Source organism: Canis lupus, chromosome 31 (assembly GCF_003254725.2).
Source record: "Canis lupus dingo isolate Sandy chromosome 31, ASM325472v2, whole genome shotgun sequence".
Taxonomy (NCBI): domain Eukaryota; kingdom Metazoa; phylum Chordata; class Mammalia; order Carnivora; family Canidae; genus Canis; species Canis lupus.
The window spans coordinates 8,474,079-8,487,236 of NC_064273.1; the positions used below are offsets into that span (position 1 = coordinate 8,474,079).

General features: G+C 33.9%; 1 protein-coding gene and 1 long non-coding RNA gene across 10 annotated transcripts in view; one reads left to right on the forward strand and one right to left on the reverse strand.

Moving 5' to 3' along the window:
• The window catches only part of ROBO1 (roundabout guidance receptor 1), a 1,126,854-nt gene that overhangs the window by 628,405 nt on the left and 485,291 nt on the right, over window positions 1-13,158 (forward strand). The gene's annotated exons all lie outside the window — the stretch shown is intronic.
• The window catches only part of LOC112661605 (uncharacterized), a 28,104-nt gene that overhangs the window by 4,483 nt on the left and 10,463 nt on the right, over window positions 1-13,158 (reverse strand). For all 4 annotated transcript variants that reach the window (XR_003137843.3, XR_003137841.3, XR_003137840.3 and 1 more), the window contains 2 exons: window positions 12,470-12,627; window positions 10,603-10,793 (listed from right to left, as the gene is read on the reverse strand). This is a non-coding gene — a long non-coding RNA (uncharacterized LOC112661605). The remainder of the gene's footprint in view (window positions 1-10,602; window positions 10,794-12,469; window positions 12,628-13,158) is intronic.

Genomic DNA, 13,158 nt, shown 5'->3' on the forward strand with positions numbered 1-13,158 from the left:
AAGCTTTAAAATTACCACAGTTATCCAATTAACCCATGGTTACTTATATAGCCCTTAGTGCTTCTCTTCAGGAGCAAGCTAATGAATTTCAGTATAAATGATTATACAAGTGGGAAACAAAGGTCATGAAAAAAATGGAACACTTCATAATAACTATTACATAAAGGGTTTTTTATTCCCCCAAAATCAATTTTAAAGATTGAAGTCCAGGCAACAGCCTGGGAGATTTTTATTCTAGTGCTATTCAGTTGGTTCTATAAAAGTTTTAAAAACTGGTAATAATGGTATATCAATTTCTTAAGTATAATATTTTAATTTTACAGAGAACCATGCATATGTAGTAAAAATATAAAGACATGCCTGGGAATGATTTGCATCAACTTTAAGATGCTAGTTATCTCTGGGAAAGTAACCAGTGGAAAGAGTGAGGGATACAGCTAAGCTATATCTGTACATTTTTGTACATTTTTGTTTTTATTTAAAAAGAGGATATACTACAAAGGTGGCAAAAATTTAATAGTTATATATTTATGTTATATGTACATGAGTGTCTATTCTCTTTGTGTAGTTTTCTGCAAGTAGAAAATATTTCATAATTTGAGGTTACTGGGTTTAAAAAATTATTAACATTAATTTTTACAGAATTATTGCAGTTCTCCCAGATTCCATTACGTCACATGGCCTACTTGGTTATATGTTTTATGCTAGCATCTGCATTTTAGAAACGTTATGTAATAGAGCTTGGAGAAAGCACTCTAAATTGACATAGCTATGTTAACATAAAACCAAAAGAAAGAAGAAAAGATCTTTTGTCCAAGATTTAAATCTTGTAAAATATCTGTTTGATGTGCTGGGATTTTAATGTCCATTCAGGTCAGACATGACCTCAGTTTTTAAAGACTTAATCCAGAAACAAATGCCTGAGACGGATTTTTCTATTAAAAAAAGAGAGAGAGAGAGACACTCTGATATACCTTAAGACCAAGAATATGAAGAGCTACATAAAACACCACGTCATTCTATTTATTATTTAAAATATATACAGTGTGTGATTCTTATGAGCACATGTTCATTCATTATCTTTTTTCAAATGCAATTTTAGATGTTTTCAACTTAAAAAGAACAAGTGGAGACACACAAAGTCCTTTCACAAAGAATCGTATGGAACAAAATTACCATTTCCAGAATAGGGATTTGCCAACAAAATCCTCATTAGTGACAATGTTCTAAAGAGAAGGATTCTCTTCAGACACTCACTCTATAATTTAACCAAGACACTATTCTGAACTAACCGGAGGTGAGACACCCACATCTTTTAGTGTACTCGTAGTTCTTTTCAGTTTTAACCTATTTCTTTTTTATGTATTTCTAATCTTAAATTTCTATTAACAAACAGTAGTTATACAAGGAGAGAAACTTGTACAAAGAGAAATTCAGAATTGAACTCAATAATTAATGACTGTCTCTAAGATAAAAATGAGATAGAGAAGCTTCTAGAAACAAATCCTTCTATTACCATTTTATTGTAATTTAATACATTTCTCTGGTACTTAATTCAAATGGAAGTATTAGAATAACCATAGTAACTTTGTAAAAGCTGAATGGGCATTAGGGTTTTGTTATCAATACTTAAAAGTGACTATAAAGGTGAACAAGTGAAATGCCGAGAAAAGTTAAAATGAGGCCACCTTCCAATTACAGAAGTGCACTTTTTTTTTTTTTTTACACAAGTAGCTATAACATTCTCATTATTTCTGCTGCCTTACAAAAATGAGGCATTTATACAAATGGATCTTGGAGTTTTCAATGCATGAAAGAAAAAAGTAGTTTATAAAAATTAGTTGTTTTTATCATTTATACTTCACTTAAATTTGCTTTGCAAGCAACTATCAGAATCAATCAATTTAACTAAAACCAAAGTTTTAGGGATTACTTAAACAGAACATGAAACGAAAATTCTATGGTATACTTTTTATATTGAGCCAACATTCTCACATATAGCAAGGAATTATTTGATTGTTTTATCAGAAATTACATTGCTTTTTAATAGACACCTGTATTATACAGCTAAAACAAATTTTTTGGCAAGTTAGGGAAGATCTAACATTAAGTTTTTATTTTGATTCCAGTTAATACGCAGTGTTATATTAGTTTCAGATGTGCAATACAATGATTCAACAGTGCCATACGTCACCCGGTGCTCATCACAAGTGCCCTCTTTAATCCCCATAATTTATTTAACCCATCCATCCAAACACCTCCTCTCTGGTAACCATCAGTTTGTTCTCTATAGTTGAGTCTGTTTCTTGACCTCTCTCTCTTTCTCTTTTTTTCCTTTACTCACTTATTTTGTTTCTTAAATTCCACATGTGAGTAAAATTATATGTTATCTTCCTCTGACTTATTTCACTTAACGTTATACTCTATAGCTCTATCCATGTCATTGCAAATTGCAGTATCTCATTCCTTTTTATGGCTGAATAATATTCCAATATATAAGTATATATATATATATATATATATATATATATATATATATATATATTTCTTTATCCATTCATCAATCAATGGACACTTGGGCTGCTTTCACAATTTGGCTATTGTAAATAATGTATTGTAAATAATGCTGCAATAAGCATAGGGCTGCATATATCTTTTTGAATTACTGTTTTTGTATTCTTTGGGCAAATATCAAGTAGTGTGATTGCTGGCGCATAGGGAAGTTCTATTTTTAACTTTTTGAGGAAACACCATACTGTTTTCCAGACTGGCTGCACCAGTTTTCATTTCCACCAATAGTGCACGAGTGTTCCTTCTACTCCACATCCTCACCAATACCTGTTGTTTCTTGTGTTGTTGATTTTAGCCATTCTGACAGGTGTGAGGTGATACCTTATTGTAGTTTTGATTTGCATTTCCCTGATCATAGGCAATGATGAACATCTTATGTGTCTGTTGGCCATCTGTATGTCTTCTTTGCAAAAATGTCTATTCATGTGTTCTGCCCATTTTTTCATTGGATTCTTGATTTTTTGAGTGTTGAATTTTATCAATTTTTTATACTTTTTACATATCAACCCTTTACCAAATGTCATTTGCAAATACCTTCTCCCATTACATAGGTTGCCTTTTAGCTGTGTTTCCTTTGCTGTGCAGAAGCTTTTTTTTTTTTTTTTTTTTTTTGCAGAAGCTTTTTATTTTGATGTTGTCCTGATATTTTATTTTTCCTTTCTCTTGCCTCAGGAGACATATTTACTTCATCTTCTGTCAATGAAGTTACTGCTTTTGTTTTCTTCTAGGATTTTTATGGTTTCTTGCCTCATATTTAGGTCTTTAATCCATGTTGAATTTATTTCTGTGTATGGTGTAAGAAAGTGGTACAGTTTCTTTCTTTTGCATGTTGCTGTTCAGTTTCCCAATATCATTTGTTGAAGAGACTGTCTTATTCCCATTGGAAATTATTTTTTGCTTTTTTGAAGATTAATTCGTTTCTGGGTTTTCTAACCTGTTCCATTGATCTACTTGTCTATTTTTGTGCCACTACCATACTGCCTTGATCACCTCAGCTTTATTATAGAATTGAAGTCTGAAATTGTGATGCCACCAGGTTCGCTTTTCTTTTTTTAAGATTGCTTTGACCATTTGGGTCTTTTGTGGTTCCATACGAATTTTTGGATTGTTTGTTCTAGTTCTGGGGAAAATGCTGTTCAGTTTTATTTTTTGAATTTGAAATTGCTTTAGCTCTTCATTTTGGCCAAATGATAATTTACAAAGAAATGTTAAAAACTACTCAGGGTGCTACAAATGTGTGGATTAATAAGCTTCATTAAACTAAGCAATTCAAAACTGTCAACTGATTTCTAAAAATTACCTATATTGAACACTTAAAGATCACATAAGTAATACACTCATTTTTTTTAAAAAAGCACAAAATAAAGACAAAATCAAAACCCAACATTTAGGATGCAAGTAGTTCTCATTATGCACCTGTACCTCCTGTTATCATACTGAACAAAATCCACGTAAAAGAATTCAACCATAAAAAAAAAAAAAAAAGAATTCAACCACACACAAATATACAAAAAAACTAGCGTAAAATGCCATTAAAATTGAAAAGGAAGTAAGTTTTTTTTAAATAAACTACAATTTGGGATAAGTAATTTATGTTATGTTCAATAAAATTATGTTTGAAGCTCTGTTCTAACTTGAATGATGCATCAAGCACCAAATCCAACACAATTTTTCTGAAAAACATTGTGCAATGACAAGATATGGACTTCATCATTTCACATTTGATTTTACCAGAATTTTCATATTCTTTGTGTAGAATCCATCTAGTCATACTTATAGAGTTCCTCATCCTCAACCTTTAACTTGTTGATCTCTGAAAAAAAAATCTCATCTGTCAATGTTTTTCTGTGAAATATAAACCATTCTCCAATAACATTTTCATGGAAATTTCTCCTTTTGTTAGGTTCTTGTATCTATGGTAAAATATGTGTTGTTTTTGCTTTGGATTATTGGATTAGCTGAGGCGGATCTTTAAAGACTGACTCAATGAGTGGAGATAAGTGCTAGATGGAAGTGGGGTGGGATGTTTGAGAGGAATAGATCTATAACTGATGACTTTGTAAGCGGATATATTACTGTTATAACATCATTCACTTTCCCATGCAATTTCAGTACTTTGTGCACTCAGATAATGAATATGAGGATGATAAGTACTTGCAATTTGTACTTCTTGTGTTTTGGTGTATGTATACTGTGTTTTAACTTTTTTTATTTTTTAATCCATGCAGACTGTTTGTAACCAAATTTTTCTACATTATCATGAACATTTTAATGATGTAGTACATCATTCAATCCAGTACTTACTCAGAAGTAGTCTAATTAAAATTGAACGTGGGGGCAGCCCGGTGGCTCATCGGTTTAGCGCCACCTTCAGCCCAGGGCCTGATCCTGGAAACCCGGTAAGAAGTCCACGTTGGGCTCCCTGCATGGAGCCTGCTTCTCCCTCTGCCTGTGTCTCTGCCTCTCTCTCTCTCTCTCCCTCTCTCTCTCTCTGTGTGTGTGTGTGTGTGTGTCTCATGAATAAGTAAATAAAATCTTTTTAAAAATTATAAATAAATAAATAAATAAATAAATAAAGTTGAACGTGGTTTTAGGAGTTAGCACTTGCTTAAGACTTTGAGTCTTTGCAAAAATAATTCATTCTTGAGTAATGAATGCACTAAACCCAGTTCATTGTTGATTTAAGTTCATAATACATGAATAAAATAAAAGTCTGTAGTTCAGGGGGATCCCTGGGTGGCTCAGCGGTTTGGCGCCTGCCTTTGACCCAGGGCGGGATCCTGGGGTCCCCCGATCGAGTTCCATGTCAGGCTCCCGGCATGGAGCCTGCTTCTCCCTCTGCCTGTGTCTCTGCACCTCTCTCTCTCTCTCTCTATGTCTATGTCTATCATGAATAAATAAAATCTTTTTTTTAAAAAAAAGTCTGTAGTTCAAAGACTGTCCCATATTATCAAAATAGAATTGTCTTATTTTCTCATGCAGTGTTAGTGTACTGAAAGAAAAACTATTCAAAGCAATTAAGGTTCATTAAAAATGTTGCTAATTTAATGAAACTCTGAGAATGTGACATCGCAATAATAAAAATGAGTTGTACTAGGAGATTCTAATATAAAATTTACAGCTTTATGTTTCCCAGAGGGAGCTCATAAATGGTAAATATAGTAAATCTCTGATTTATAGGCTTTAGGAAACCTCTTAACTAGCAAAACAAAGAAACTGTCTTTTCCCTTATATGGCAAGTGTTTTATTTTTTATTTTTCAAGTAGAATATTTGCTTTTTTAAAAAGAAACAATTGTTAGAACTGTATTTTCTTCAGCTAGACAAGTTGCTTTAATTTTGAGCAAGGCATTCATCTATGTGAATAGGAACTCTGTTACCATAACTAGATTTATAAGATTTCCCAGGATAATGAAGGACTTTCCATATATATAACCTTACTTCATATTTAACAAGAACAAAACAAGTAGAAATTAGAATCCAAGCTAAGACTTCTAGAAACCCTCAGCAACTGGCAGAGGCAATCCCGCCTACAAAAATAAATGTTTCCCAGAGCCATATACACAGCAGGAGGTCTATAAATACCAATTGATGGCCATAACCAACATCACTGAGATTGGTTGACATCTTTCAGTCTAATGGTATGTAACTGTGTGATGTACTCTTTCCACCACATAAATGTTACACTGAGACTTTTTTCAATCCCCTTTACTCTTTCTTCCACAAATCTTGTTTCTAAGTTGGACAAAACAATGCATAAATATGATTATTTTAACAATATCAGTGTTAATATAAATTTAGGAAGCATGCTTCCTTTATTACTACTCATAGTAGGCATGGAATTCATAATATAAATTTAATATGTGCAATCCAAATTGGATCTAATACTTAGTTTTTTCACCTAGAGGTAAATTGGACTTGCCAGGTTGCCTGATTGCTCTCCAGAATGGCTACTCCTGAGAAGTTCATGAATTTGCCAGTCTCCGAGATGTATAACCATATTATACCATTCAATTTTCATTTCTTTTATTATTAACACGTTGAAGTATCACTTTATATGCAAAGATCTTTTGGGATTCCTCTTCTATAAATTGACTGATTATGTACATTGTTCATTTCTCATGTCATCACCCTTTCCCTGTTGATTTTCAGGAGTTCTTTATTGATTTTACATATTTCAGATATCTTTTCCCTTTAATCATTTGTCTGTTTTCTTTATCCATGGTGTCTTAAACAGAAATCCCTCATTTTCAGGGGCTCCTGGGTGGCTCAGTCAGTTAAGCATCTCCCTTTGGCTTAGGTCATGATCCCAGGGTCCTGGGATTGAACCCCACATTGGGCTCCCTGCTCAGCAGGGAGTCTCTCTGCCCCTGTAGCTTGTGTGCTCTCTCTTTCTCAAATAAATAATAAATAAAATCCTTTAAAAAAAGATATCCTTCATTTTCATATAAATCATAACATCTCATTTTACCATACAGTTTTGCTTTTAAATTAGTCACAAAAATAAGCTTCTACATTTTTTCTAATAACAGGTTTGCTTTTATTTTTGCTTTACAATGCATAATATGACCACTTTTATATAGTGTCTTATTTCTCTTCAGATAGTAAGTCATTTTTCTCCATCCCATCTACTAAAGCCATCTATGCTTTCTCCATTGGTAGCAACTTTTCACAATCATATCCCCATATATACATGGGCCTGCCTCTAAGCAGGCAGTTTTGTTACATTACATTTTTTACAGTTTACAGTTTTTGTTACATTACATTTGTTACATTACAATGTTTTGTTACATCAATCTATACATCTGTTCTTGCACCAGTACCACACTGATTTCATTAATATGGCTTTGTAGTAGCCCTTCAAATAGGATAGGGCAAGGGTATGATTGCCTTTGTAGGTCATTCCCATCCAAGAACATGGATTGTGTCTATATTAATTAAGATATTCTAGTAATATCACTTTGAGCTAAGTGACTTCTCTAAGGCTTAGAATGATGTTAACAGTATCTAATTCATGTGGTTGTGTGAAAATTAAAGGATGATCACGGAAGCCTATCACTTTACAAGTGACAAGTGCATTGTAAATATCAAATAAATGTTAACAATAAGAATTGATCATTTTAAAAAATCAGAAGCTATTAAAAATAAATAAAAATAAATAAATTTCAAAAAAAAACACAAAAAAGAGAAGGTCCTATAATTAGGTTTCTGCTCTCATTAGGGGACAGAGATAATCTATAGAACATTGCAATTATACATTTATTTTACTCCAATAATATCCAGTACAAACATTGGATTTATTTATGAGTGAAGACAACTTGAAAAAATAAATTTTCAAGTGTTATGTCCTTATTTATTACTTCCAGAAATAGCCTAACTTCATGTAAAATGGTTTCAACTAACCTGTTTTACTTGACCAGCACTAGGTTGGCATACTTTTTAAATTGAATATTACACTGTTTTTCAAATAACATGACCATGAAAAAGTTTAGAATTCTTCAAAGAGACAATCTAGATTTCCACAAATAGAGAAGACAAACTTGTCCCTAGTCTCACTGTTCTTTTCAAATGAATGATTATTGACATGGGCTTCCATACCCAGGACCTGCTCCAGGCCAATAAATCAGAATCCCCAGGGGTGGAAGACATACACTGATATTCTTGTTTTAAAATTTCCACTAGATGATTCTAATGTTCCAAAAACGTAGAGAACCACTGTTTTTGTGGGAGGTTCAGGCCACAGTCTTCCTTCTTGTCACATCAAAGTCTTAGGCTTGGGGCAGTGGGGCAGTGGCTCAGCAGTTTAGTGCTGCCTTCAGCCCAGGGCCTGATCCTGGAGACCTGGGATTGAGTCCCATGTCCGGGTCCCTGCATGGAGCCTGCTTCTCCCTCTGCCTGTGTCTCTGCCTCTCTCTCTCTCTCTCTCTCTCTCTCTCTCTCTCTCTCTGTGTCTCTCATGAATAAATAAGATGTTAAAAAAAAAATAGTCTTAGGCTTGCAGCCAAGGTGAATCACTGACCAAATGTCCAGTTTATTAAATTAAAATGCAATTTGATTTATTCTTGTCCTTCATTTTCTTTAAATAAGGCAGAATGCCCTAGCTAAAACCAGTAAATAATTTGCTTCAATGATAATTAAGTCAGAGAAAGCCTGATCCTCATATTTATTAAATGTGATTATTAATTATATAATTTGAATATATACATGAATATGTTTGTATATATACATATATTCTTTCTTCTTGGATGATTTTTTTTTAAAGATTTTATTTATTTATCCATAAGAGACACAGAGAGGCAGAGACATAGCCAGAGGGAGAAGCAGGCTCCCTGCAAGGAACCTGATGGGAGACTCTATCCCAGAACACTGGGATCATGCCCTGAGCCAAAGGCAGACGCTCAACCACTGAGCCACCCAGGTGCCCCATTGGATGAGGTTTTGTAAAAGACTTCATATGTGATAAAGGTGATAGAATTATACTTAATAATTCTGGATATTTCATACTATTGGGAGAAATAATGTTTACTCTGAGTTCACTATTTTTAGGGGGATTTTGGTGTGTGTTGGTGGAAATATATAAAGATGGAAGAACATTTAGCAAATTCATAGAGCTAGTTGTATTTGTAAACTGCTGACTCAACAAAAAGCATCCATTTGGGTTTTTTTTAAAGATTTTATTTACTTATTCATGAGAGGCACAGAGAGAGAGGCAGAGACACAGGCAGAGGGAGAAGTAGGCTCCATGCTGGGAGCCCAACATGGGACGCGATCCCTGGTCTCCAGGATCAAGTGGAGGCAGCACTAAACCACTGAGCCACCCAGGCTGTCCAAGCATCCATTTGTTTAAGCTAAAGTCAGCCTTCATTTATTACAGTAATTACTGCTTTTCAACTGGAGATAATGTGCTTGATTTCCCAAGTATGTGGGAACTCTATCTCCTACAAGTCACCAAGCCTCAGTCAATAGTACAAAAATTGACTTCAGGCCTTGGTCTGAATTTACTAGTAGCTCATTCCTGTTTGTGGATATTAGTCCATATTCATTTTTCAGCTGTGCCTTATTTTCTTTCTCTTTTTTGATATTCAGATTAAAGGATGTGTATGTGGGTGCCTGGGTGGCTTAGTCAGTTAAGCATCTGCCTTTGGGTTCAGGTCATGGGTCCTAGGATCCAGGCCCGCATAGCTCCCTGCTTATCCCTCTCCCTGCTTCCCACTTGTGCTCTCTTGCTATCTCTCTGTCTCACTCTCTATCTCAAATAAGTAAATAAAATCTTTTAAAAAATAAAATGAAAGATATATACATAAACATAAAAGCTTAACTTTGCTAAGTTTGATAAGCTGCTATTAGCATATGCAACCATGCACTAATGTAATTAGATTTAATTGGAGTTTTTGTTTTCCATTAAATTCAGTCAAACATGTGCTCTGCTTTCATTACATAACAAATAATTTGTTTTACTGAATCTTTCACTTTCTGTCTTCTGGTTTGAGAATCATGTTAGGATGACCTCTCTGGTAATTTACTTTTGAGTTTTCCTGTTGTTTTATCATCAAACACATATAAGATTTTATCCCAAGCCACTAGGAATTTATAGCTAATAATTTTATACACAGACACAGTTAATCATTCTTAATTAGAAGAATCATAAAAAGCTCTTTGAAAGAAAACCTGAAAATAATACCATAAATAATGAAATAATTTTAATAATTTGTCAAGAGCAAAATAGCACAAATAATTTCTATGTGCTTGTCTCTTTGGACGTATACATCTGTGTTAGTGACATTTGTCAACACACACCAGACATTTGACATCTGTCAAAGTGGAAGAAAAACACTAAAGATCTGCCAACTCCTGTTTAAATTTTATTTTGTGTCAACCAACCCTTGCCACAAATTTGCAACTGTCATGTTTTTAATAATTTGTTTTATAATCTTAAAAGTGATATAACTAAAAATGATTCATATAAATTTGACAAGCAGAATATTTGGAATATCTAGTGATTACTTTTTAGAAGGGTTAAATAACATCTTTACCTTGTCTATGTGTTTCATGGCTGTAATTTATGATATTTAATCAGCTTGATTTTACTCTTGTGATTGAAAATCTTGGACTCTCAGAGCTTTCTGCTGATGGTTTGAGCTGTGGTTACATCACATAGCATGACACTGTGATTAGAGTTATAATCTTATATTTGCAGACCTCCAAGTAAAACACAATCTCTCAGCTGAAAATTGGTAGATTTGAAAACAAGAAAAAGAGAAGAAAATCATCTAGGTTATAAAATTGTTCACATTTTGCACCTGAAAATGGTATCTATTTTTACTTGGCATCATACACTTTCAATGAAAAGCACTAATCCTAAGGAATAAATGCTGAAATATTATCTATTTATATACACTTTTATAGCCAGTTACAATCAATATGTATATACATATGCACACACAAATACTGATAAACATTATTAAGGAAAAAAGATTCAATAATGGTGTTGACGTTAGGTAGGTCAAAGCTCTGACTACATCCCCTAGAGTGTAATGAGATCAGCTTCAATTAAATGCAAACTCTGTGAGCTGAGCAATATATTGGTTCACATGAAACTTGTTTTACAAACCTCATTTGCATTTATTGACATTTTGTCGAATCATGCTTTAAAACTTAAATCCTAACATGACTGCACTCTTCTAAAATATTTAGATTCAAGCAAATGAATCTTACCCAGAAATCATGCTACATTGAATTCCCTACATATTTTTGGGGTTTGTACAGCCTAGGCAACATTGTGGGAATATTTACCATTCTTAATGTTATACTATTTACAGATATCCCAGCTTTAAAATACACACATACTGAAGCTATTTCTTTCCTTTCAGATTCTTGTGATTCTCAGATTAACAGAGCTCTGCCAAGAGTAAAACCCTAAAGAATAACTCTGAGGATCAGAGCCTTGCAGAAGCAAGTAGAATAGCATGGAGCTCCAAGGCAAAAAACAAAACAAAACAAAAACAGTGAGGATCTCTGAGATTCTGGTGGGAGAAGCAACCTGTAGGCAGGTGGCAGATTCATGATTAATTCAGCTAAAGTTAATCATGCTCTTGTTCAGTAACTTCCTCAAATTGCCATATCGCATCATTTTTATAAACTTAAAATTTTGTTCACAGTGACTCACACAACATAGGTACTACATCATGATTTACTAATAGAATTTGCACTGTCTCTCCCCGTGGGATTTGGTGGAGCCCATTTTATTGCTATATTTGTTCCCAAACATGGCTTGGCCACCAAATTTGTCTCCTAATTCATGAATGTCATTAGGCCGGTTTCTTATGAGCTGTATTGATCTCCATTCTCCAAAGTGTTCTCAGGTGCCAGAGTCTGCATTTTAAAAAGAGTTTTGGTTTCCAATCATGGTGAAGCTCTTTCTTCCATTGCCCCTGGAAGCTGCTTTATCCGTTTAATACAGAAACACCTTCAATATATACCTCAACCATCTGCTAGATTGGCATGGTGCCTGATAACAAAAAAAGGACCACCCCCTCTTCTTTGCCATAGGTACTGAACCCTCAGTTTATCCAATCAGCTTTCAAAATCCTGTAAATTATAGATTATCCTGAAAGTAATCTCTCTTCTGTTCAAGAACAAAGCAGTGGTGCCTCAAGCTTCTTTTCAAAGGGACCCATCTGCTAATTAAGAGTTCAAACAATAGTCTTATCTCAAAGTCTTCCCGTCAAACTGGCCTTCTGTTTAAACCCAGGAAATATCTTTATTACAGACCTTCCTAGAATACATAAGGATCAGATGACCACAAAAGCCCACAATCCCCAGAACATGGTTTCAAATAGATGTTTGAAGACTTAGTGAACACTTCTTATTTGTCACTTAACATAAATTATTTCCACTTACTGAGCAAAAGTCAGGCTTAATTTAGATAGGATCATGTGAATTCATATCATGGATCCTTTCAAGAAGAAAGAGATTTATTCACTCTGCAGTTTCTTTATTGATTCTTGTGCTCTTGGGCCAGCTAAATTTAGCTTCGTAAGCTATTCACTTGTCTCCATCTTGATGAGAGCAGTATGGAAAAATGGGAATGTGGTTTAGGAAAAAATAAATAAAGAAAATTTTGGTAACACAGACTTACATTTAAATTGATTACACTACCAAAAGACAAAAGAAGTTAGAGAAGATAACTTCTCTACGAAAGGGTAACATAACTATCTCAAAAGGATAGTGTGTGTGTGTGTTAACTGAAATTGTACTTTTAAAGTATCTAGCATAGTGCCTGGCAGTTAATAGGCATTCAATGTTAGTAATTATCCATCACCTTTTGACTAAAAACAATGATGGTGCCTAAATGTGTGTGGTGGTGGTCTGCGATTTTTGTATTTCCCTAATTGTTACTGCCTGTTTCTCAATATTGGAACAGCAAGGCTTTATAAGATTGAATAAATTTGTCTTGGCCACACATTCATCTTTCCCTTTAAGACTTTTTTTTTAAGATTTTATTTATTTGTTTGTTTGTTTGTTTATTTATTTATGAGAGACACAGAGAGAGAGGCAGAGACATAGGCAGAGGGAGAAGCAGGCTCCTC